This window comes from Cricetulus griseus, chromosome X (assembly GCF_003668045.3).
Source record: "Cricetulus griseus strain 17A/GY chromosome X, alternate assembly CriGri-PICRH-1.0, whole genome shotgun sequence".
NCBI classification, from domain to species: domain Eukaryota; kingdom Metazoa; phylum Chordata; class Mammalia; order Rodentia; family Cricetidae; genus Cricetulus; species Cricetulus griseus.
In genome coordinates, this window is record NC_048604.1 from 25,948,144 (window position 1) to 25,975,666 (window position 27,523).

General features: G+C 43.3%; 2 long non-coding RNA genes across 10 annotated transcripts in view; both read left to right on the forward strand.

The window, feature by feature from the left end:
• LOC103159158 overlaps positions 1-27,523 on the forward strand; it is a 51,341-nt gene that overhangs the window by 12,350 nt on the left and 11,468 nt on the right. The window contains exons 4-7 of one of the 9 annotated variants that reach the window (XR_003488517.2): positions 5,158-5,276; positions 18,260-18,335; positions 19,920-20,103; positions 20,339-20,445. This is a non-coding gene — a long non-coding RNA (uncharacterized LOC103159158). Of the gene's footprint in view, positions 1-5,157; positions 5,277-6,675; positions 7,405-11,386; positions 11,448-18,259; positions 18,336-19,919; positions 20,104-20,338; positions 20,446-24,884; positions 25,701-27,523 lie in introns of those variants that run through there. The other 8 variants (XR_003488520.2, XR_004771507.1, XR_004771506.1 and 5 more) reach the window with 8 other exon arrangements.
• On the forward strand, positions 12,807-13,853 carry LOC118239435. Its single transcript, XR_004771511.1, has 2 exons — positions 12,807-12,948; positions 13,394-13,853. It is a non-coding gene; the product is annotated as an uncharacterized LOC118239435 (long non-coding RNA).

Sequence of the window (27,523 nt, forward strand, 5' to 3'; positions counted from 1 at the left end):
TCAAGAGTTCAGAGCCACAGCTCAGTTTAGTGGAGCATACCTTTCATCCCAGCATTCAGGAGGCAGTTTCAGACAGATCTCTGTGAGCTCAAGGCCAGCCTGGTCTACAGAGCAAGTCAGGTCAGTCAGAGCTACATAATGAGACCCTGTCTTGAAAAACAAAAAAAACAGAACAACCAAAAAAGTGTTCATAGTAAGCCTTAGCTATATAGCAAGTTTGAGGCCAGCCTGGGCTACATGAGACTCTATATTAAAAAAACAAATTACTACTGAAGTCTGTTGTAGCATGCTTTGATCTGTGTCCAGGGCCCCTCTTGTAGGCTCCACCAGAGAGAAGTTACTGCAGGGGTGGGCTTGGATAGATGATGAGTGGTAGAGGTCTTTGGGTAGAGGGACCCTAACTTGAGAACATCCTGCACGCTTGGCATTCTTCTAGGTTTGGGATCAGAACATGGAGAAAAAGAATACCTGGGTACGAAGACAGACTTTAGTTGGCAGAATGTTTGTATTTATGTCATTTATAACAGATATGGGGCCATCCCAGAATTTAGGAGGTAGAGGCAGAAAGATGAAAAGTTCAAGGCAAGCCTGGACTATGTGAAGCCCTGTCTCATAAAACAGAACAACAACAACTAAAGCCAAAGTGCTTTGCATGGGGCTGGAGACAAAGCTCAGCAGTTCAGAACACTGACTCCTCTTGTAGAGGACCTGAGTTCTGTTTCCAGAACTCACATAGTGACTCACAACTATCTGAACTCCAGCCCCGGGTGTTCTGACTCCCTGTTCTGACCTCCACAGGCACTGACTGCATGCTCATGGTGTACATAGGCACATAGACAAAACACAAACATAAAATAAAGTAAAACTTTAAAAAAGTGCTTGCCATTGCTGGGCAGTGGTGGTGCATGCCTTTAAACCCAGCACTCGGGAGCCAGAGGCAGGCAGATCTCTGAGTTCAAGGCCAGCCTGGTCTACAGAGCAAGTTCCAGGACAGGCTCCAAAGCTACAGAGAAACCCTGACTAAGAAAAAAAATGCTTGCTATGCAAGCTTGATGACTTGAGTTCAGTCCTCAATCTGATCTCATAGTAGATGGAAAGGACTGACTCCCTAAATTATCCTCTGGCTTACACACACACACACACACACACACACACACACACACACACACACACACACACACACAATTATTTTTATTATTGAGACAAGGTGTCTCTAAATTGCCCAGGTTCTGCTTCCTAGTTCAGCCTCCCAAGTAGCAGAGAGCACAGGTGTATACCACCAGACTTGGCTGGCTTATGGTGCAGTCAGGTTTTAGGAACACTTCTGCGGAGAAGAAAACCATCAAAAGAATTGAGGATGTATGCTTTGTTTTGTTGTATTTTATGTTTTCTTGAGACAGGCTTTGCTCTAACTTGCGATTCACCAGCTGCAGCCTCCCAAGTGCTAGGACTGTAGGCTTGAGCTACAATGCCTGGACTAGCAAAGGAATTTTAAATCAAAGTTGGCCTTTTGAAAACCACCGTGATAGCGTAATATAGTGAAAAGATTCGAGGGAAGAAATGGAAGGAAGTCAGGAAACTATTGCAGTAACCCCGGGAACAAGGAAGGTCCCAAAAGAGAGTAACAATGTGTCTAAAAGACATGCTCTCAAGCCATGATGAAGCATGTCTATAATTCCAGCATTTGGCAGCTTGTGGCAAAAGGATAGTGTGTTTAAGGACAGCCTGAGTTATGTAGTAAGTTCCGGGTCAGACTGGGCTGCGTAGCAAGACTCTGTTTCAAAAACAAATAAGCAGCTGGGCAGAGGTGGCGAATGCCTTTAATCCCAGCACTTGGGAGGCAGAATCAGGTGGATCTCTGAGTTCGAGGCCAGTCTGATCTACAGAGTTAGTTCTTGGACAGCCAGAGCTATTACACAAATAATATCCATCTCAAAGGCTAAGAAAACAAACAAACAAACAAAAAAAACCAAATAAGCAAAAACACCTTAATAATGAAAAAGAAAACAACTCAATTACAAAACATAAAATGCCTAAATAGAAGTTTCTCTAAAGACTGAAGAATGTCTAAAGGCATGGGTCTTTAATCCCAGCATTTGGGAAGCAGAGACAGGAGGATCTCTATGTGTTTGAAGCTAGCCGGCTCTATGTAGAGAATTCCAAGATATCTATGGCTACACAGCAAGACCCTGTCTCGAAAACATGGCTAAAAGCATGTGGAAAAGTCCATGCCACTAACCATCAGGCAAAGGCAATCAGAACCACAATGAGCTATCACTTCATAATTGTAAGAATGGTTATTTTGAAAAATATCAAGGACTGGGGCTGGGACTTAGTTGAGTGCTTGCTGGGCATGCCCCAGGCCCTGGATTCAATATCTTGCATTTCATAAAATTGGGCATGGTGACACATGCCAGTAATGCCAGCACCAGGGTAATGTAGGCATGAGAATCAGGAGTTCAAGATCAACCTTGGCTACATAGTGAACTTGAGGCTAGCCGAAAGATACACGAGACCCTGTCTCAAAACAAATCCAATTTAACAATTGATGACAGAACAGAGAACTTTTGCAAACAGTTGGTGTAAATGTGAACTGGCACAGTCATTGTGGAAAACGGTATAAAAGCATGGTCGCTTACACCTGTAATGCCAGCATTTGTGTGGCCAAGGCAGGCCAAGGCAGAAGGATGGCTACAAGTTTAAGGCCAGCCAGGGTTGCATAGTCAGTTCCCAGACAGCTTAATCTGCAGGATAAAACCCTATCTAATGAAAGAAGAAGCAGAATGAAAGTTCCTAACAGGCCAGGGGTTGTGACTTTAATCCCAGCAGGTAGATGTTTGAGTTCTAGGCCAGCCTGATCTATGTAATGAATTCCAGAACAGTTGGAGCTATGTTGAGAGACCCTGGCTCAAGAAAACAACAGCAAAAGCAAAAAGGAAGTTCCTAACAGAATTTAAAGTATAACTACCATGTGATCTAGCAATTACACTACTGCCTGTATATCCAATGAAAATGAAATCAGTTATGATGAAAAGTCACCGGCACTCCATGTTCACATTAACTGCAGCAGTATTCATAATAACCAAGAAACAGAAATAACCCGAGTGTCCATCAACCGATCCTTGGATTAAAAAAAAAAAACAAAAAAACAAAACGTGACTTGTGACATGAATGAAACTGAAGATAATTATGGTAAGTGAAATAAGCCACACAGAGAAGCCAGAATTGCTATAGAAGTTGATAGAGTGGTAGTTAGCAGAGAAGGCAGACAGTAAGGGAATGAGAGGGCTGGGAGAGGCTGATCAATGGGTAATTAAGTTGCATTTGGATAAGAGTAAGAACTCCTGGTGTGTCAGGCATGGTGACATGCCTTTAATTCCAGCACTCTGGACGCTGAAGTAGACAGATCCTTGTGCATCAGAGGCCAGCTGGAGCTACATAATGAGGCCCTGTCTCAAAACAAAGCAGGCCTTTGAAAGTTTTCACCAAAGAAGTGAAACTGATAGAAGGTATAGTTTCTGATATATATATATATATATATATATATTATAATATATTATATAGTATTTAGTTATCACTTGATGCTCAATAGTAATGCATGATTTTTATACTTTTATGTATCAGTTAAAATAGATTTAGCTGGGTGTTGGGGCATGTGCCAGTAGTCCTGACCCTTGAAGGTTGAAGCAGAGGATTGCCTAGGCTCAGGAGCTCAAGACCAACTCAGGTAACATAGTCCTATCCAATCTCTGAATAAAAGATGGAGGCTACTGGTCAGTGGTAGAGTCCTTGCCTAGCATGTGCTGAAACCCTAGTACTTTAAAATGTAAGATAGCTTTTGTTTTTATTCTGTTTAAGCAGCGTTTTGCCATGTAGCCCCCACTAGCCTAGTACTTGCTATATAGACCAGTCTGGCCTGAAACTTGCAGTGATCCTCCTGCCTCACACATCTCCCAGCACCACACTCGGGTTTTTGTTTGTTTTTATTTCTTTTGAGATAAGGTCTCATATAGGCCAGGGTGGCATCCAGTGTGAATCCAGTATGTGACCTTTAGTGAACTTGAACACCTGATCCTTCCGCCTCTACCTCCCAAGCGCTGGGATTGCAGGCTTGCACCACCATTCCCTGCCTAGTACTGTGAACAATATATTACTACTGTAAAAGTGAATCAGCCAGGCACAGTTGGGTATACTTATAATTCTAGTACTTGGGAATTGTGTGTGAGGCAAGAGGATCAGAAATTCAAGGTTCTCCTCAATACATAGGAAGTTTGAAGATATCCAGGGTTACATAAAATTACCTTTAAAAAAGCAACAAAGCTGGGCTCTGGTGGTGCACGACTATAATCCCAGCACTTGGCAGGCAGAGGCAGGCAGATCTCTGTGAGTTCAGGGCCAGCCTGATCTACAGAGTGAGTTTCAGGAAGTCCAGGACTATTACACACAGAAACCCTGTCATGAAAAGCCAATTAAATAAACAAATCAATAAATAAGCAACAATAAGTGTACTAGTACATGCCTTTCATCACAGCATTTGGAAGCAGAGGCAGGCAAAACTCTTGAGTTTGAGGCTAGCCTGGTCTACATAGTGAGTTCAAGGACAGCCAGAGCCACATGATAGAGAAACCCTGTCTCAAAAACTAAAATAATAATAATAATAATAATAATAGCCAGAAATTTTTATATAAATTGTCTTTAATTCTAATTGTTTTTTTTCCATTGTACTTAACCCCATTGAATTTTATCTTAGTGTAACATGCATGATTTTGTGCTTTAACAATCTATGCATTGAATTCTTTTTTTCCCCAGATTTATATGTGGAAGTCATAATTCCCACTGGATGTTGGGATATAAGACCCTTAGGACATAATTAGGTTTAAATGAGAGGTCTGTGAGTGTGTGTGTGGGGATGTCTTGTGTCCAGATTGGTGCCCTTGGACAAAGAGAGCTTTGTGGGCATCCTTATGTGGGGACATAGGGATAAGAAGACTGTGCACAGTCAGGAAGAGCACATTTACCTGATACTGGTTGTGTGTGTGCCTCTGTCCTGGACCTCTAGCCTCTACAACTATGAGGAAATAACTGTCTATAATATTTGGTTATGGCAACTAGAGTGAGGACAATTTTTCCTGATCACTTCTCCCATTTCTTTTTTAGCAAAAACTGAATTTAAAACGATTTTTTAGAACATCATGGTAACATACACCTGTAATCTCAGCACTTGGGATATGGACACAAAGGATCAGGAGTCCACGGTCATCATCATCTTCTGCACGGTGAGTTCAATACTAACCTGGAGTATATTAGACCTCCTGAAATAAGAGTCCTTTAGAACATATTAGCAAGCCAAGTTTTAACTATTAGACATTTTTTCTTCCTCATGGGAGTGGACCAGTACTACTTTTGGTTAGAATATGACAGAGTTCAGCACCAATTCTATTTCTTGTTTTTTGGTGTGTGTGCGTGCGTGTGTGCGTGCGTGCGTGCGTGCGTGCGTGCGTGTGTGTGTGTGTGTGTGTGTGTGTGTGCACTGGATTTCTTGAAGCTAGAGCAGTAATGAACTCCCCCATGTGGGTGTAGAGATCTGAACTCTGGTCCTCTGAGAAACCAGTAAGTGTTCAGTCCTATGGTTAAAAAAGTCCTGTCAAGTGAGATTTGCATTGTTTTTTACAAACTGACTTGACTTTCAATTCAAATGAAAGCATATTAATATACTCTTTGTGAACAACTATCATTATCACATTTATGAAGTCTATTTTTATTACACTTTACTTATTTTTAAATTAATTTGAAAAATTATATATTATTTATTTTATGTGTGTGGGTTTTTGGCCTGTGGGGGTCAGAAGAGGATGTGGGGTCCCCTGGAAATGGAGTTACAGAAAGTTACTAGCTGCCATGTGGGTGCTGGGAATCAAACCCGAGTCCTATGGAAGAGCAGGCAGTTCTCTTAACATCTGAGCCATCTTTCCAGCTCCAAGATTAATTTTTTAATGGATATTTTTCAAAGTTTCACTGTGTAACCCTAGCTAGCCTGGAACTTGCTGTGAAGACCAGGCTGGCCTCACACTCACAGAGATCCACCTTCCTCTGCCTCCCTAGTGCTGTGATTAAAGGCGTGCACCACCGTCCCCAGTCTTTCAGATTTGTATTTGTTTGTGTGTGTATGAGTGCATCCACAGAAGACAAAAACCGCTGTCAGATCCCTTGGAGCTGCAGGTACAGGAGGTTGTGAGCCCCTTGACATGGATATTGGGAACCAAACTCTGGTTCACTGGAAGAGTAGCAAGCACACTTAACTGCTTAGCCATTTCTCTAGCACACTTTCCCTCTCTCTCTTCTTCCCCTCCATGCCTCCCTGCCACCCTCCCTGCCTCCCTCCCTCCCCCTCCCTCCCTCTCTTTCTTTTTCTCATGTGTGTACAGTGCCGTATCTTATGGAGGTCAGAGGACAGATGTGTTCTTCAAATGTGTGGGTCCCGGGGATGGAATTCAGATTGTCAAGTTTGGTGGCAGGCACCTTTATGGCAGGCACCAGCTCTGGTTTCTGAATTCTGAGAAAGAGGTGGTATAGTCTTGCCATGAAATTGTTGCCTGGAATAAGGCTCTGTCATCATCTGTATTTCTTACTCAAACTCTCTTTACTTTCTCTTTTTTTGGTGGGACTTCCTCTCAGGAACAGAAAACGACACAGACTATGGATGTGACATCAGTACTATTCCTTCATTATCCCTTTGCTATGTTATTGTGAAACATTTTAAACAAATGGAGATGTTGACAGGCTGGCCTTGAACTCTTGAGCCTCCTGCCTCATGTTTGCCATTGCTGGGATTAAGGACATTGGCCACTAGGCCTGACAGCATGCACACATTTAACATCAATATATTGATTTGCTCCTTTGTTTGGTTTGTCAGAGGCTTTCTGTCTGATTCAAGTGTGATTTAAGGGTTTAACATGGTGCGACTTGGGAAGGAGTGCAGGTAAACTTGTGAAAAGACGGTTGGGAAATGTAACCGAGAATGAGGGTACCACACAGGCACTCTTGTCTTTCACTTTAGGCATGAACAAACATGAAAATCGGGAGTTGGGGCTGGGAATATAGCTCAGTTGATAGAGCACTTGCTTAGCATACAGTGTGCTTTGCTAGTACTTTATAAAACCATGGACAGCAACACCTGCCTGTTAAAGTCATTCTCATCGATGTAGCTAGTTCAAGGTCAGCCCGTGCTACATGAAACTGTCTTCAAACAAACAAACAAACAAAAACCCCACCAGAGTAGACATGGAAATTGAGGATGTGGAAATAAAATCCCTCACAGTTATCTATATTTGCTTTGGTTTGTTGGTTTGTTTGCTTGCTTGCTTTTGTTGTCATTTGAAACAGGGCCTCATATCCCAGGCTGGTCTTGAACTCCATATATATATATATTGATTTATATATATATATATATATATATATATATATATATATATATATGATTTTATATATATATATATATATTGATTTATATATATATATATATATATATATTGATTTATGAATATATATATATTCAAGGATAGCCATGAACCTCTGACCCTCCTGTCTCCACTTCCTAAGTGTTGGCACTGCCAGTATGTGCCACCATACCTATTTTTGTTTAGTTTTTAATGTTTAGTTATTTTGCACACATGAAGGTCAAAGAACAACTTGTAGTCTGTTCTCTCCTTTCACTGTGTGGGGTTCAGTGATGGGACTCAGGCTGTCTGGCTTGTCAGCAGTCGCCCATTACTTGCTGAACCAACTCTCCAGCCCCAGTTTTATGCAGTTTGGGACATCAAATTGATGGCCTTGTGTATTCTAGGTGTGCACCGTGCCAACTGAGCTGCATCCCCAGATAGTTTTTTTTTTAAGGGTCTGGTCTTGAACTATGTAACTGTGGCTGTCTTTCAATTCCTTACCCTCCTCCCTTCTGCCTACTGGTAGGAATACTGATATGTTTCACTATACTAGGCTAAGCCATCTATATACGTGAACACCTTAGAAAGTCTTCATATACCCTTAAGGAATATTAAGAATGTACCTCAGACTTTAAGACCCTGCTCTTAAATATGATAAACTATAAACTATAAAAGAAAAAATAATTAAAGATTTGACTGTATTAAAATGTAAAATTCTGCATAAGAAAGATACATAAACAAAGTAAAAGCACAAGATATTTATAGCACGTTAGAGACTCATGGTTAGCATCCAGAATAAGAGCATCAAAACAGAAAAATGTTAAAAGACAAACAACCCAATCAAAAGTGAGCAAAGTGTATGGGCAGAAAATATACAGAGTGAAATATGGCTACCATAAAATGTGTTCAGCCCTACTAGTAAGCAGGGAAATGCAAATTAAAACAATAAACTGAAGATAAATGAAAGTATACATCCACAAAGAATGATGGCATGGGCCAGCCAGGTGGCTCAGTGGGTAAAGGCACTTGCTGCCAAGCCTGATGACCTGAGTTTAATCCCTGAGACCCACATGGTGGAAGGAGAGACCCAGCCCTCACGAGTTGATCTCTGAGCTCTACATCCAGGCAATCTGTGGTGTACACATACCCATGCATATGAAAACACATGAAATAAATGAGTTTTTACTAAAGAATGGTGAACAGCTTCACTTATAATACCTAAAACCTAAAAGTAGAGCAGTGCCCATCATTGGAAAAGTGGATGAACAAACTGGAATATTCATAAAGTGGGATTCTATTCAACAGGAAAGGGGAACAAATTACTGATAGATGTGACAACCTGGACAAATCTTGGAAAACATATTGAATGAGAGAAACTATCCACAAAACAGTACCCAGTATCTGGATCAGGAAAAACCAGTACATTATCTAGAAAAAGTGAAAGCAGATAGTGAATGCCTATAATCCCAGGGTTTAGCAGGTAGAGGCCTTGAACATCAGGAAGGAGTTCAAGATTACTTTTAACCACAGAATAAGTTCCAGACCAATCTGGACTATAGGAGACCCTTTCTCGAGAAAACAAAGTGACTCTAGTGACTCAGCAGTTAAGAGTGCATACTGCGCTTGCAGAGGATCCGGGTTTGGTTTCCAGCATTCAAAATGGGTGGCTCACAACCATCTGTAAGTGTAGCTTCAGAGGATCTGATACCCTCTTCCCGTCCCCCTGGGCATGTACATGCATATACTCACACTCACACACACACACATACATAGATAAATATGTATAAAACTAAAAATAATACAAATAAATAAATCCAAAAAGCTAAAATAAAAATAGTAGTTGCCCAATGGAAGTTGAGTTAGTGAATTTTCTGGAAGCAATGAGTGTGTTTGTGTGTGTGTGTGTGTGTGTGTGTGTGTGTGTGTAGAGAGAGAGAGAGAGAGAGAGAGAGAGGGCGGTATATATGTATATGTAATGGTATATAGAGATCTATTGATATAATATATATATATATATGTATGTATATTTTGGTTTTTATCGAGATATGGTTTCTCTGTGTAGCTTTGGAGCCTATCCTGGCACTCACTCTGGAGACCAGGCTGGCCTCGAACTCATAGAGATCCGCTTACCTCTGCCTCCCTAGTGCTGGGATTAAAGGCATGCGCCACCAATGCCTGGCGATATAGATTATAATGTTTAACAGCATATAGATATAGAATATTTCATATAGTTCAGGCTGACTTCAACCTCATTATGTAAAATAGGATGACCTTGAACTCCTGGTGCTCCTGTCTCTACACCCTACATGCTGGATTATAGGCTTGCTCTACCACATCTGGCTTTTTGTTTATTTGGAACAAGATCTTAAGGTTCAGACCAGGTTGGCCTTAAATTTGTGATCTTTCTACCTCAGCCTCTAGAATACTGGGATTGCAGGTGGAAATCACTATAACCAGCTTTACTTTATACTTACATTTGGGGATAAAGTATACTAATGTTTGTTATAGTAGTACATACCTGTAATCCTAGCACTCCAGTGGCAGTAGGTACCCAGGCTAGCCAGGGTTACTTAGTGAAACCCTGTCGTAATTGGAAGGAGGGGCTGAGAGTGTAGCCCAGTTGGTAGACTGCTGGCCTAACATTAAAAAAATCAGGGGTCCCCACCCTAGCACAGTATAAACTGGTATAGTGGTACATACCTATAATCCTAACACTTGGGAGGCACAGACTGAAGGATCAGAAGTTCAAGGTCGTCTGTTGTTATATAGCTAGTTTGAGGCCAGCCTGGGTATGTGAAACCCTGTCTCAAAACAAAACAAAACAAAACAAAACAAAACAAAACAAAACCCCACCACAGATATTTATAATTTGCTTTGAATTATCTAACAAAATTAGGTAGGCTGAATTGTGTTTAGTGGGGTTGCATATAAAAGCAAGTAAGACAAAATTCCTATGTACAAATTTTATATATGTCTAAAATTTTTGTAGTAAAATACCGAGGGAAGAAGTGATGAGCTATGAGCTCACGCCATTGGAGTGGCAGAAACAAAACCCAACAGTACAAAGCATTGATGGTACAGTGAAATGTAGTGGCAAAGCTGTCTTGGAAAATAATTTAGCAGTATCTGCTGATGCTGAAGGTGTTCGGACTTTATGGTTTGCAAACTGCATCTCAGCAAGACAAAACGCCAGCCCACAGAATGGGAAAAGATACTCACCAACCCCACATCTGACAGAGGGCTGACCACCAAATATACAATGAACTCAAGAAGCTAGCCACCAAAACACCCAACAGTGTAATTAAAAAGTAGAGTGCACGGGCATTGGTGGCACATGCCTTTAATCCCAGCACTTGGGAGGCAGAGGCAGGTGGATCTCTGTGAGTTCAAGGCCAGCCTGGTGAGGGTCAGGACAGTGTCCAAAAAGTAGAGTGCAGAACTAAATGTAGAATTCTCAACAGAGGAATCTAAAAATGGCTGAGAGACACTTGGGAAAGTGCTCAACATCCTTAGTCATCAAGGAAATGCAGCTCAAAACCACTCTGAGATACCATCTTACTCCTATCAGAATGGCTAAAATCAATAACACCAATGACAGTCTATGCTGGAGAGGGTGTGGAGAAAGAGGAACACTCCTCCATTGCTGGTGGGAGTGCAAACTTGTACAACCACTTTGTAAATCAGTATGTCGGTTTCTCAGAAAAATGGGAATCAGTCTACCTCAAGATCCAGCAATTCCACTCTTGGGCATATAATCAAACAATGCACATTCATACAATAAGGACATATGTTCAACTATGTTCATAGCAGCATTATTTGTAATAGCAGAACCTGGAAGCAACCTAGATGCCCCTCACTAAAGAATGGATAGAGAAAATGTGGTACATTTACACAATTGAGTACTACTCAGCGGAAAAAAACAAACAATGGAATCTTGAAATTTGCAGGCAAATGGATGGAACTAGAAGAAACTATCCTGAGTGAGGTAATCTGATCACAAAAAGATAAACATGGTATGTACTCACTCATATATGAATTTTAGACATAGAGCAAAGGATTACCAGTCTACAATCCACACTGCCAGAGGAGCTGGGAAACAAGGAGATCCCAAGAGAAGATTGCATAGTCACATGAAGAAGGGGAGGGGGACAAGAACCCCTGAACAAAATGGAAGGGTAGGAGAGGAAGGAGGTGGGAAGGGAAGAAGGGGAGGGGGAGGAGAACAAGAGGACTGAGACAGGGGAGGAATAGAGGAGGGCAAGAAAGGAGATGCCTTGACAGAGGGAGACGGTACAGGTATGGAGAGAGGTCTGGCACAGGGGAAATGTTAGGGATCCACAGGGATGACCCCAACTAAGAATCCAAGAAGTGGTGGAGAAGATGCCATTGATGCCCTTCCCCTATAATGAGATTGGTGTCTACCTTGGTTACCATTCCTAGAGCCTTCATCCAGTAGCTGTTTGAAGCAGAAACAGGTACCCACAGCTAAGCACTGAACCATACTACTGGAATTCAGTTGTGGAGAGGGGGATGGATGAGCAAAAGAGCCAAGACGGTGCTACAGAAACCTGCAGAAACAGTTGACCTGACCTAGTGAGAGCACAGAGACCCTAGTCATAAAGCTGGGGAACCAGCATTGGACCAAACCAAGCCCTCTGAATGTGGGTACCAGCTAGGAGGCCAAGACAGCCTATGGGACCTCTAACAGTGGAGCCAGTCTTTAACCCTAGGGCACAAATGGACTTTGGGAACCCATTCCCTATGGAGGGATACTATTGCAGCCCAGATACAGCAAGGAGGGCCTAGGCCCTCCCCCAAATGATATGATGGACTTTGAAGGTCCCTGGGGGGGCCTCACTATCCCTGGGGAGGAGTTGGGGGATGGGTTGGGGGGATTGGTGGGAAGATGGGAGGATGAGAGGGCGAGGGAATGGGGGGATGGGTATGTAAATATGAGTAGTAATTAAAGAATTTAAATTAAAAAATGTTGTAAAGAGAGCTTGTTGTTCTTGAAGAAGACATAGGTTCAGTTTCCAGCACCATGTCTGGCTGCTCAGTACCTCCTATAACTCCAACTCTAGGGGATGTGATGGCTTTTGGCCTCTGAGGACACTTGTACTCCTTTGCACATGCCTCCATATAGACACATATTCATGCATAGTTATAAATTTAAAATGGGAGATCGAGAGTTTGCTCAGTGTTTAAGAGCGTTTGCTGTTCTTTTTTGTTTGTTTTTTTGAAACAGGGTTTCTCTGTGTAATAGCTCTGGGTGTCCTGGAACTCTCTTTGTAGACCAGGATGGCCTTGAACTCACAGAGATCTGCCTGCCTCTGCCTCCCAAGTGCTTCAATTAAAGGTGTGCACCACCACGCTCGGCTCATTTGCTGTTCTTGTAGAGGACCAGGATTCAGTTCCCAGCATCGCATTGTGGTTCACAGATAACATTAACTCCAGTTCTTGGTGATCTGACACCCTCCTGTGACCTCCAAAGCCACCAGGTACACATTGGGTACGTATTATATTCCTGCAGAAAACACTCATACACATAAAATAAAATAAAATAAAATAAAATAAAATAAAAATTTTAAAGTAGCTAGACAGTGGTGGCGCATGCCTTTAGTTCCAGCACTCGGGACGCAGAGGCAGGTGGATCTCTGTGAGTTCGAGACCAGCCTGGTCTACAAGAGCTAGTTCCAGGACAGCCTCCAAAGCCACAGAGAAACCCTGTCTCAAAAAACCAAAAAAAGTAAGAATACATTTAAAAAAAAATCTAGATACCAAAGTATTAGAAAATAGATCACAGACCTATGCAGTTTATAAAAAGGTAAAACAAGATGAGAGAAAATCTTTGCAGCCCTTAGGTATGCTGTTGAATTTTTACTTATATTCTTTTGAGATTTTTTTTAATGTATGTTGGTTTTTCACCTATATGTATGTACACCATGTGCCTGCAGTGACCACAGAGGCAAGAAGAGGACAGTGGATCACTTTGAAACGGACCATAGTGAGCCAGCTGCAATATGAGTGCTCCAAATCAAATGCAGGCCTTCTGGAAGAGCCATCAGTGTTCTTAACTGCTGACCCAGCTCTCCAGCCCTGCTGCTGACTTTTTACACGGAAAGCAATAGTCCCTGAAAGATCTAATTGATAAGCTGGATTTCATTGAAGCTAAATTGTCTTTTCTGACTGGGTCTGGTGTCAGGGGGTTCTAATTCCAGCTACTTAGAAGGCTGAGGCAGGAGGATCAGAATTTCAGGTCCTGCTTGAGCAACTTAGGGAGACCCTGTCTTGAAACAAAAAAATGAAAAGAAGGCTGTGATATAGCTTGGTGGTAAAAAGAGGGGGCTTGCCTAGCATTTGTAAAGCCCTATGTTCAATCTCGGTACTTCAGTAAAGAAGGCAAAACCCCTTCTGGCTGGTTGGTGATGGCATACATCTTTAATCCCAGCACTCGAGAGGCAGAGGCAGGGGGATCTCTTTGAGTTCTAGGCCAGTCTGGTCTACATAGTAAGTTCTAGGACAGCCAGAACTCTTACACAGAGAAACCCTGCCTTGAAAAACCAAAGAACAACAACAACAAAAAAACCCTTCTGTTGTGTAACAGTGTCAAGAGAATAAGACAAATTAATTGAAGAGGAGATAATATTTTCAAAGACACATGAGATAGAGAGGAGAGAGACTTATCCCAACTATAGAATGGACTCAGAGATGGAGGCAGATGGATTTTTTTCTGAGTTCCAGACCCGTCAGGACCACAAAGTAAGGCCCTGTCTCAAGGAAGAAAAAAAAAAAAAGGAAAAGAAATGTTAAAAATTAGCAGTTTTTCATAACTGTCAAAACTTGTAAGGAACTGCCCTTCAGTTTGTAAATGAATAAACAAAATCTAGACAATGGACTGCTTTGAGCACTAAAATTAAATATGCTACCAAACCATGGGAAGAGGTCGCAGAACTTGAAATGCATATTAAGTACATATAAATGCATATAAAGCTTGAAAGGACTACATAGCGTATGACCCTGTGTGACATTGTGGAAGAGGATAAATGAGTGTGAGACTAAAAGCTCAGTTAGCATCCGGGCAGTGATGAGGAACGCCTTTAAACACAGCACTCAGGAGGCAGAGGCAGAGGCAGAGGCAGAGGCAGAGGCAGACGGATCTCTGTGAGTTGGAGACCAGCCTAGGCTGTTACAAAGAGAAACCTCATCTCCAAAACCCAACCCCTCCCCACAAACAAAACATAATAAAAGGTCAGTTAGCCCAGGATTAGTTGCTGAGAGGGACCAATAGGAAGAGCACGGAAGAAACTATGTAGTGTGACAGCAATAATGGTGCTTACATGTCACTTTATAGTTTTCCGCTAACATAGAAAACTTGTCTCAAGTGAACCTTCACTTGGAAATTGCAATGGCCTCCAGCAAGGAGGATGACTAAGAGCTCGTCAGAGTGTCACTCTGTCCTGAATCAGTCATGCCTTGGACACAGTTAACACCTGGTTGTATAGAAGCCCTGAAGATTTGTAAAGTTCACACTCGAGACAAGGTAGAGCCAAGCTTTTTATTATATTAATATCTATAAAGATAGACATCATTTCTAGATTTAGACATTTTAATATATACAGCAAAAATAAGAGTCAATCTAATGCCATCTCCCCGAGACCCCTGTCTGCCATCGTAAAGAGGACTATACTGACGTGGAAGGGGCCAGATGACTTCAGCATGAACTGTGTATGAGTCACGCTGCTTTGGAGGAAGCCATTTTAGGCTGCCTTTGGGGAGATCATTTTCTGTGACTTTTTACAGTCTATATAGAATATCCATTTACACAAATTTGTACTTCGTAGTCACATAAAACTTTTATTGTAGTCAGGCAGTGGTGACTCATGCCTTTAACCCGGCAATCAGGAGGCAGAGGCAGATGGATCTCTATGAGTTCAAGGCCAGCCTGTTCTGCAGAGCAAGTTCCAGGAAAGCCGAGGCTACACAGAGGAACCCTGTCTCAAAAAACCAAACAGCCCTCCTCAAAATCTTTTATTTTATGAATGTACACATTCTTGTACATATTCTACATGAAAGCAGTTTTGTATTCTGCAGAGACAGGGCAGCAACAGCCATTTCTCCGCAGAACCTGGGAAGCAAAAAGAAACGGGCTCATGCCGGTCTCATAGGGGACAGAGGACAGTGAGTGTGATTGTCTGATGAGAGTCCCTTACTGGCTGTCACACTTTTCTGTTCTACAAGGGTCACAAGGCGCTCTGTCAGAACTCAGGTTAGTTGTGGGTCAAATGTTTGCCTCTGTGGATACATGCGAGGCTAGGGTGCCATGATGGACTCATTTCCCTACAAGCCTAGTTTTTTTTTTTTTTTTTTTAATCACTACTAATTAAACGTCTGGCTTAGAGCAATGGCTCAGTGCCTTGGGTCTGTTCCTGGCACACACATGGTGGTTCACAGCCATCTGTAAGTTCGTTCTAGGGATGCCCTCTTTTGATTTCTGCAGGTACCAGGCACACATGTGCTGCACACATACACAGGCAGGCAAAACTCATACATGTGAAATAAGCTAAGTAAATCTTAGTTAATTTCTTGCAGGGCGGTGGTGGCTCACACCTTTAATCCCAGCACACAGGAGGCAGAGGCAGGCGGGTTTCTGAATTTGAGGGCAGCCTGGGCTATAAAGTAAGTTCCAAGACAACCAAGACTAAAAACACAGAGAAAGCCTGTCTAAAACAAAACAAAACAAAACAAAACAAAACAAAACTAAAAGTCGGTATCTGGGCACTTTTGCACATGCACACAGTGTACACCGACCACTTTCACCTCTCACCTCCCTACCACCCCATAGGAGTTCTCTGACTCATTTTATGACTGTTTGTTTTGTGATCCACTGTGATTAACCAGGCCTGTCTGTGTGACTACGGATTTGAGTTATCTCTTGGAGCCTGGTGGACTCAGCAGTAGGTACACAGCTAAAGATGCTGGCTCTCTTCTTTCAGAGTCATATCAATAGCCAACATTAAAGCATAAGGTCCTGTGACCCTCATCCCCACCTTGACTTATTGGTGGGGCTTGTCTTATATGCACCCAGTACAGGTAGTTCAGTTGAATGGTAATAATGGCAGTCGTTGTATAGAGTCTAGAGAATGGTATTTCCCCTTCACCTTATCTTCCAGCTATTGCAAACTTCCTGGCCTCTTTTCCGTAGTCTTCCCTGAGCCTTAGAGGGGATGCTATAAAATTCCTTTTTTAGAGCTATGCCTGCAGCAAGCCTGTTTATTTATTGACAATAGTTTTAGTAATGGCAACTGCAGTCTTGTGTGGATGGAAGGATGCAGACCTCCCTTGACTGATCATGATTTGCAGAAAATACAAGGTCTTATTTTCTGACTGTTAGATCTTAGAGTCTTTATGTTGTTCTAGAAATTGATTTGCTTCCTCCAGCCATGTCTGTCAGGAGAGAGAGGGGGCTTAGTGGTAAGTTAACAACGTTGACCTTTGAAATTCTGATGATTTCATTTGTATCATATTGTTCTCTCCAGAGTATAGTTCCTTCTTCTCAATTAGTCCGTTTTATTGTCTTACAAGGTTTTTAGGTTGGAGTGTAGCTGTGTGGTAGAGTCTGTGCTTAGCACGTGAAAACCCCGGACATTCCGTCCTCAGCATGGAAAGAAAACATTGAGGAAAGATGTTTGCTGTGTGAAGAAGAGAACTCTTAAGCAGTGCTTGGGCGTTACCAATGGTTACAGCCACGTTTCTGTCCAGATAGAGCAGACTAAATCAACAGTTCCTCTTGAGGGTGCTGTTCCTGTTTGGGCATGCCTCATGTTATACGACACTAATGTCCTAAGAAAAAAAAATGAAGGCCAGCATTCACAAAGTCAATAACCCACAGGAAACCTGTGGATTATTTAAAAAATAAAATACTCCATTGGAAGCCTGGAAAAAAAATGTATGCCAGTAATAAAAAAAAAACATACTAGGTACATGGGAAATCAAATAGGCCGTTTGGTTAGCTGCAGAGTCAAAGGAGCTGTTGTGAGAAGGAAAAAGATGTCTTTCAAAAAATGGAAATGTCGTTTCTAATGGGGAGAATTGGGGAGTTAGAAAAACATGGCAGCTCAGATACTAAGTGGAAATTACACAGACTCAAAACAACGATGACTCCTTTGCTAGAGACTCTAAGGCTCCTCTCAGAAATATATCTGAGAAAATGCCAGCTAGCGAATCAGTGGGATTAAAGAGATTAAAAGGGGATTTGATGCATGGCCAGAGGCTGGGAGGTGGGGGTTTCAGGTCGTTGGTGGCTTGAAGGAAGGACTACAATAAAAGCTTTGAGTGTGACAGGTGACTGAGTAAAAAAGTTATTATTTTCCCTTCTCTCACTGCCTATTTCACTCTCCCCTTGGCCTTTTCCTAAGTCAGCCTGCCTTTTTGTCTCTGTCTTGAATGTTTTTTTTTCTCTTTTCTGACCTTATCTTTGTCATTTCCAAATTATGATGCCTAGTCAGAAGGCTTTAAATAGGGCTTACTGGGCACATAGGAGAGTGCCCACTCAGAAGCAGTCCTGTTAAATTTCTCCACCAAAGTAGCTGGGACCAGGAGCAGGTGAGGGGTTAAAAGTTGTATCTTTGTACTTTTGCTTTCTCTGGTGCTGGACAGGACCATCGACTAGGCCATCCTGGCCTAGAAGGGTTTAGCTGGGTGATGCTGACACCTGGTGGTCAGACATGGAAGGTGCAGAAGAGTTCATCGTGGCCTCCTACCTTTACCATTTACTGACCATCTAATGGGAGCCATTCCCTTAAAGGAATTATCTCTTTTAGATGTCACAAGTCATGCCATGCATGCTGGCTCACAGCACTCAAGAGGCTGAGGCAGGAGGATTGCTGAGAGTCTAAGGTAAACCTGAGCTATAGTATGAAACCTTCCTTTTCTTAAAAAAAAAAAATGGAGGGGCCTGGAAATGTAGCCCAGTTGGTAGAGTACTTGCCTACCAACATGAAGCCCTGGGTTCAAGACCCAGCACTGCATAAGCCTGATGTGCTGATGCACATCTGTAATCTCAGCACTTGGAAGGTAAAGGCAAGATCAGGAGTTCAAGGTCATCCTTAGCTACATAGGGAGTTCAAGACCAGCCTGGGCTATATGAGACCATGCCTCACAAAACAAAAACACAACCAACGATCCAATAAAAATAAATTAAAAAATTAATCTTTGTCAAAACAACCCTAGTGAGGCATGGTACCTGAGGCCTGTAATGCTGATACTTGTCAGGCAGAAGCAGAACTGTGTTGAGTTCCAGGCTAGCCTGGACCACAGAGTGCTTCCAAACCAAACCAAATCCCTGAAACCATCTTTCGCAGTGGGTGTCGCCATCTCAACTTGGTACGTGGATGACGTATATTAGACTGTTAAGGCAATTTAAGGACTTGAGTGTACAGGTCAGGGGCTGGAATGCTTGCCTAGCATGCTTGATGGGCCAGCGTTGAGCTCCAGCACCATATAAGCTGGGAGCACTAGCACGTGGCCATTCAAGGAACTGAAGAGGGAGGATCACGGGAGTCTTTGAAACCAGCCTTGGATAACGCTAATGTAGCTAGTTCCAGGACAGTTTGGGCTACAGAGTGAGATTTCTGTCCCACAACCAAATTATTTTATTAGTCTGGTTGGTGTATGTTAAAAACTCAACAGGAAACCAGAAAGTTATGCCACCTAATGCTGTTCAGTTGCTGCTACTTTGGAGTGTCCCACCTGAATGGGTTCTCCAGATGGACTTTTACTCATAGAAATACTGCAGTAAAGGGCAGTGAGAGCTGCATGAGCCCGGTGACCTGCATGTCATCTCTGGAACCCACAAGAAGTTGCAAAGCAGAGAATCAACTTCTCAAAGTTGTCCTCAGACCTCCACACACACACACACTTTGGCATCCATGCCCACCCCACATCAGGTACTTATATACACAATAATGAATTAAAAAAAAAAAAACAACAACCAGGACTTGTGATGCACGCCTCTAATCCCAGCACTCAGGAGGCAGAGGCAAGTGGATCTCCCTGAGTTTGAGGCCAGCCTTGTCTCCAGAGTGGATTCCATATGTATGCATGCCCAATATTCTGGCAAGGAAGACTGTGAGACTGGCGACATGTTCAATGACAGGCTGGCCAGCATGTTGTTTGACAGTTTCACCGGAGAGCTGACGATAGCATGAAACTCACAGAAGCAATATTACAAGAATTGTTGCCTAGCAGAAGCAGTGATGAAGGAGGAGAATGCCAGCTTCATATCGGACATGGGTCTGTGATATGCAGAGCATAAATAAATGAGCCCCTTCCACTGGAGGGAGGTACAGGGGAAGTGGTACCTTTTATTTAGGGCTAGAAAGTGGCACGGAGTGTATGAAGATGAAGGGATGAGAGAAGAACCATGACCAATCAAATGAGATGTCTAAACTGAAGAGTGATTATTAGCTTTCCTCTAAGCAGGGGTCCTCGGCTACCATGGGGGATAGACATTTGGAGGCATCATTTTGACTCATCAGGGAGGAGTCCAGGGCCATCAACAGAGAAGTGGTGGCTGTGCGGGTAAAATCAAAGCCATTACTGTGCTGACCTTCTCTTGGTGAAAATGATGGAGATTACCAAGTGAGAACCTTTAAAAGGCCGAAAGGTAAAAGCTTTCCCACCCTAGAACGGAGGATGTCTTCCATCAGTAAGCTACACGTTGAACCTCACTAATTTAAAGTTGTGTGTGCATGCTAGAGGCAGAACCTGGGGCTTCATGGGGAAGCATCCTACCGCTGAGCTGCATGACCACCTTTTATGAGGATTTCGTTTGCTTTCAACTCCTCTCCCCCCCTCCTCTTTTTTTTTTCTTTTCATAATCTGAACCTCTTGTGTCCTAGGCTGGCCTTGAACTCCCTATGAAGCCAAGGATGACCTTCAACTTCCGATCCTTCTGCCTCCGCTTTTGAAGTGCTGAGATAACAGTCATGTGTTACCACATGCCCAGGTATGTGATGCTGGAAATCCATCCCAGGACTTAGTACCTGTGAGGCGAGTAGTCTACCAACCGAGGTACATCCTTAGCCCTCCCTGGTCAGCCTGACTTTGGATGACAACTTTCTGAACCCTCTTGGAAGTTTGTTGGTGTTTCATTTTATGTATCTCTGTCTCTTATTTTCCTTTGTGTAAACACGTATGTGCCCCTGTGCATGCGGGTATGAGTGTGTGTGTGTGTGTGTGTGTGTGTGTGTGTGTGTGTGGTGTGTTTACTGTCAATAGAACTCAGAGCCTTACACATGCTAGTGGTTGGGATAGTTTGTTTGTTTGTTTGTTTTCCTTTTGGTCAACTTTGCAAGAATGATCTGGGAAGAGGGAACCTCAGTTGAGAAAATGTGTCCATCAGATTGGCCTTCAGGCCAGTGATTGGTGTGGAAGGGCCTATCCTACTGTGGGTATTACCTCCCTTGGATAGTGGGCCTGGCTTGTATAAGACAACAAACCGAGTAAGCCATGAGGAGTAAGCTAGTAGGAAGCACTCCCCTATGGTTTCTGGTTTAGTTCCTGCTTCCAAGTTCCTGCCTTGAGTTCCTACCCTGACCTCCTTTAATGATAGACTTTTTACTCTATAAGACTAAATAAACCCTTTACTCCCCAGGTTGCTTTTGGTCATGGGGTTTATTACTGAGCCACATCCACACCCTCTTAGACATTTTTTCTTAAAAATTGAAGTAAGTTTTATTTTATGTGTATGAGTGTTTTACCTGTATGTATGTATGTGTACCACATGTATGCCTTTTGCTCTCAGAGATCAGAAGAGGGCATTGGAAAGGGAACCCAGATCCTCTGCAAGAGCGAGAATTGTGCTTAACTGCTGAGCCATCTCTTTAGCACTTTTAGACATCTGTCATCCTTAGAGATTCCATCAAGTCCTGTGCTCTTTCTTTGTCACTCGGCCGTTTTTGATTCCGCCCATTTGACATTTTTTCCCCTAACTGCAGCAAAGGAAGCAATGCGATGGAAAGCCCATAGAGATCTTGAAGTAGATAAGAGTGAACCTGAAGCAGCTTCTGTTGGTTGGCCTTGTTCTTGGCTGAAAGGGAGGGGCTAAGTCATCCCCATAAGGTTGTTGTGCTCACCGGATGAAATAGTAGATAGGAATCACTTAGCGGAGTGCATGGCTGAAGAAGGCAGAATTTGGACAAAGCATCCTGTGTCTGTTGGGCACGGTGGCACATACCTGTAATCCTGGGACTTTAGAGGCTGACGCAGATTGAGAGTCTGAGGCCACCCTGAGCTGCTGTCAGTATGCCGTTACAAACACCAAAGGCAGACCTTGTGAAGAAGTCAAAGTCCTGTTGGGCATGGCTGTAGTCGAGTCAACTTAGGGCGGTTGGGCAAGGCTCCAGAACTGAGAATGTGGTATGGGTGGAGTAGGTGTGGTGGCCTTGGGCATTGTCCAGGGCTAAGTGAACACACAGAAGCAGAGATGCGGAAAAGCGGAAGCCTGTGCGCGACCGAAGCTCATGTGAAGCAATTGAGTCCCATTACGTGGATTAAATAGTCGCTTTGAAGAGAAGCATGGGTGCTGACAAGCTATTTTCTAGCCAGGTTGCTTTAGTCCCAAAGGTTCTTTCCTGGGTAGATCTTTGAGGGCCATCCATTATGATCCATTACGGAGTCTAACTTTGTACAGAGTCTAACCAGATAAGCAGTATTATAGGAAAAGGAGGGAGAGAAATGAGGACAGCTGATGGGCAAGGGGGAGAACTGGAGGAGGGAATTTAGGATAGTAGAAAGTTTGACTGTGAGTAGAGGCATAGGCCTTGGAACATGGAGACAGGGGGCCCAGGACAGCCTTGGGTACCTAGTGAGTTTCAGGCCAACTTGGTCCTACCCTCCCCCCAAAAAATGGACCAAAGGGCATATTTGGGGGCTGGAGAGATGGCTCAGCAGTTAACACTTGCTGCTCTTGAAGAGGAGCTTCGTTTGATTCTCGTCACCCGAATAGTGCTTCATACCATCTGTAACTTCAGTTCCAAGGCATCCAATGTCCTCTTCAGACTTCCACGGGCATCCATGGAGTATGCGCACATGCATGCAGGCAAAACACTCATACGGATAAAATAAATATTTTTAAAGGGGACACGTGTGTGTGTGTGTGTGTGTGTGTGTGTGTGTGTGTGTGTGTGAGAGAGAGAGAGAGAGAGAGAGAGAGAGAGAGAGAGAGAGAGAGAGAGAGAGAGAGAACACTTGGTAGACAGAGGCAGATGAATCTTTGTGAGTTCGAGGCCAGCCTGGGCTACAGAACAAGTTCCAAGACAGGCTCCAAAGCTACAAAGAAACCCGGCCTAAAAACAACAACAACAACAACAACAACAACAACAACAACAAAACAAAGAAAACAAAGAATTCATTATCCTGGAAGCCGTGGTACATATTCCAGTGACAGAGTTTGAGAGTGGGTTTAGATTCATTGTTACAGAATGGCTAGCTGATTAATAGGGAGAAATAGTGGGAGTGTAGGTGGAGGCTTTGTTCAGAGATGGGTGAATGCCCCTGGACAGCTCAGGATACAAGGAGACACATGCCAGGGGAGATCTCTGTAGTCAAGAGTAAAACAAGGTCTCCACCTGACCCAGTGCAGGCACTATGAAGAGACAGCCTCCCACTCAGGCCTATGCTGATCAGACCATTGAACCAACCTCAGTCCTGCACGGATGCTGTCTTCTGGGCTCCCCACCGTGTTCTCCAAAGCTCCCTAGTTCACACAACTTCTGTGGCCCTAGTCTGCCCATGTGTCCCCATCAGCCAAGAATAACCTGGTGTTTCCTCTCTGCCACAGTGTGTCAAGGTGATGATCCTGGGTACTCCCTTACTTCCTCACTGATAGGAAGACCCTGTCACTCACCCCAAGTCTCCTAGGACAGGGCCACACAGAACTGGGCTCCTCCCCAGCCAGAGGCCTGTGTGTTTGGAAGATCCAAAGGGGAGGGGGTAGCTGTGACCTGCACAGGCAGTCAGAAGCTCCCACGGACAGGCAGCAGAGGACACACAGGCCAGCGCACCATTGGGCAAAGCCGAGGAAGGAAGAGGCAAGAGGGGCTGGGAAATGAGGACTGCTCTCAGCAAATGGCTCTGCTAATTCCAGAGGGCAGAGTCAGTGTGAGTTGAATTGGCTGAGATGCGTGGGTGCAGACATAGCCATCGTGAGAGGCCTGGAGGGCCCTTCAAGTCCTGCTGTTAGTGAGGGTAATTTGGCAGGCCTGAGAGAGCCAGGATGCCCTGGAGGAGGGAGAGAACCACATTTGGCTGCAGCTCAAATGGTGGTGATGGCCCTCCAATTCCAGGTCAAGTGATGGCTTCTCAATGCTCAGATGAGCCAGGCCTCTCTCTGCATGCAGGGGCCCAGCATCCTTCTGGGCAGTGGTGGGGAGGTGCCCCATCACAGGGGAGACAAAGGGCCAAGCTTACCAGCTCTCCTGGGCAAGCCAGGCGTGGGTGATTCAAGCCTGTAATCCCAGCACTGGGAAGGCTGAGGTGGGGAGGATAGGGAGTTTAAGGCCAGCCTGGGCTACAGTGAAAGCCTGTCTCAAAACAAACAAACAAACAAAAAACCCCAGCAACAAAAGCAAATCAGGATAGAGTGTGCACACAGGGACACTTGGTTCCCCCCTAGGTGACACTGGAAAGCCTGACAGTGTCAGAGCAGACGAAGCTCCGGAGGGCTTTCTCTGACTTATATAGCCTACTAGCCTTGGGAGTACTTGGTCCATGTCCCATTCAGCCCTGGAGATGGCAGGTCTTAGGCCTTCCTCTGGCAAGACGAACACCATCAGTGGTCTTGTCTCATCTCTGATTTGGGGATATCATGTGTTATATTGATAAAAGCCAGAGGCTGCACTTATACCCTTCTTGGAGGTTGTCAGCTAGGGTTGGTGTGCACCCCACAATTGTAATGGGGATGCCTTAATCTTGGCATAGTCGCAGACTATGGACTGAGCTTACATGGCTATGTGATCACACTTGCAGTCAGTGTCCTGTGTTCAGTGGGGAGGTGATGATATGCTGGTCTCAGTGCAGCTTGTCTATTCAGTGGACGCGTGAACAGTATCTCAGGGAAGGTGTTTGTCTAGCTAAAGCTTAGCCCCAAACCCTGGTCTGTTTAGGAAATGCTTTATCTGGTGTGTTTGTGCGTCATGTCATTGGAGGTGATGTTGTGTCTTCCCTACTAGTGGTGTTTCTTGAGACATGATGGAGATCAGAAAAAGGGCTATGACTATCCCCGAACACAACAAGAGGGGGTATTTAGCTTTGTTTTTTTTTCCTAGACTTTGATATTCTTGGGACTCATGTTCTTTGTAATGACAGAACTTTTTGTTTTGTGTGAGACAGGGTCTCAGAAAGCTGAGGCAGACCTCATACTCTGTATCCTTCTAATTCCTCTAGATGGCTAGAATTACAGGAATATGCCATCGTACCTGACTCCAGAATTTCATCTAAAGAAATAAAGGGGGTTTCAGCATCTATGTCGCTCCTGCCCTGGGACACTAGGTTGACTTCCTCTGTGTGTCCGTGGGATACAGTGCAAGTGGCAGTGAAGGGCACCCAGCTGCGCAGTCTGCTGTGGCATTTGTCAAGGTCATTTTGTGTCATGAGGTGATGCTGGTAGTGGTTTCCAGGATGGATGGAGCTGCTTGAGCCTTGTGTACATGCTCTGCAGTGGACTAGAGGGTCTCTGCAGCAACCACCCCTTCGTCCCATGCCAGCAGGAACCCTGAGCTGACAGCTGGAGCAGCCAGCAGTGGCCACTTTGATGGCCTCCCATAGACCCATTAAGGGAATCCTCAAGAACAAGGTGTCTTCCCTGGTGATCACCAGGGGAAGAGATGAGTAAAAAGTCCCAGACGTAGGATGAAATGAATATCCTGGCAGTGTATCTCCAGCTGACAAAGACGATGGTTTGATGGAAGCAGATGAACCAAACACTGCTTATCGCAACATGATAGATGATGATGAAGATATCTATAGTGATTCAGAAGCCAATGATGTCATGACTCCACATATCTTAGTTAAGAAATAGGCTGCTGCTGAAAGCTAAGAGCCCAAGAGTCAGATTTGAGAATAGCAACACAGTGGAGAGGAAGAGCAAAAAGAAAAAAAGAAAACCAAAAAGCAACAACAACAACAACAAAACGAAGTAACAGGAACCCTCATCTGGGTGTTGGTGGCGCAGGCCTTTAATCCCAGCACTCGAGAGGCAGAGGCAGGCAGATCTCTGTGAGTTCAAGGCCAGCCTGGTCTCCAGAGCGACTGCCAGTATAGGCTCCAAAGCTACACAGAGAAACTCTGTCTCAAAAAAAAAAAAAAAAAACAAAAAAAGAGGGAAACCTCACTAGAACAAAGGACTGAATATTAAATTAGCTGGACAGTACAACAGATCTATATGATGAAGACGAACATGAAGAAACTGCAGATAGAGACAGCATGAATACTGAAGAGTCAACTCAAGGACCTACAACAAGTGATGACAGCAAAACAAATCATCAAGTGCATAAAAGAAATATGTTCAGTGTTGCAGTCATTTGTCAAATACAAACCTTGTTACTATAATACACGACTTCTTGTTCTCTACCATTTGTTATGTAAGTATCAAAATACATGGCTGGTTATTGTCGATTGCCAAAAATTAAAGCGATAACCATGGAGACTGATTAGACTGAAAGTGTCTGATTACTGAATATATTCTTGTGCCTCGTGCTTCACCACAAATACAGTATAATATCATTAGTCCAGTCCAAAACTGCTTTATTTTTATAAAAACACTGGTTACTTTGTGTGAGGTATTACATAGCTTTTATGCTTTAGAGATGAAATGTCATAGGGGAAACTACTTTGTTTTTGGTACCTCTCATAAAAACTGTAAGGGGGTTTGATTTTTTTCTTCTTTTAGTCAAAAACCTGTTGGTACACTGGAATATATGGGTGTATATATTCAGGGTGAAAAATATTTTTTTTGAGACAGGGTTTCTCTGTGTAGCTTTGGCGCCTGTCCTGGAACTTGCTCTATAGACCAGGCTGGCCTCAAATTCACAGAGCTCTACCTGCCTCCGGGATTAAAGGTGTGCACCACCAGTGCCCATCGAGTGAAAGCTGTTTTTACCTGTTTTCTTTAACTTGTTTTGGTTAATTGAGGAGAGTAGAAGTTACTCTTGCATTTTTCTGATCTATGATCTCTAAAATTCCTGTTGAGTTTTTTTTTTTTTTTTTTTTTTTTTTTGTGCTTGTAAGGGAAGAACTGAAATTTTTCCCATCCACACTAGTTTCCCCCCATCAAACCCAAATAAATTACCATGTTAAAGTGGCACTGGCCTTTGCTCTTCTCTCGAATATTCTGTCATTTGCTGCAGTAATGAAATTCTCACTTTGACACCTGTCAGTTCTAATACAGAAAGGAGGTAGATCAAGTAGCTGGACCATGGCAGGAAGAACAGCTAAACAGCCCGATCTCTTTCTGTACTTCTCTGATAAACAGCTTGGTCAATACATGGCTAATATTAGTTCATTCGACCTACTTAGTCCTTAGAATACAATTAACTGTGGTTCTTTTTTGCATGATGAGAGAATTGTGTGTAACCAGATATATGAATGTTCCTGAATGTAAAGACAGAATTTTGCCTAAACATTTTTAAATGTAAAGATTCTAAGTAGCCCCTGCTTTAAGGAAATATGATAATGCACATCATGATAAGTGAACTTGATTCCTCTAACATGGTAGAAATTATTTGGATTCCCCCCAAAAATGAGATGTAGTTCCTGTATGCCTTAGTTTACTGATGGTTTTCTTTATAGTCATTTGTTTGTATTGTAAGTTTTTGGTAGCACCAAATGAACCTGTTATATGGTAGACTTTTAAATTAACTTCTGTACATACATATGTATGTATGTATGTATGTATGTATGTATGTATGTATGTATGAAATAGCTTGTATTTTTTGAGTTTTCAAGACAGGATTTCTCTGTAGTTTTGGAGCCTGTCCTGGAACTCCTTCTGTAGACCAGGCTGGCCTCAAACTCACAGAGATCTG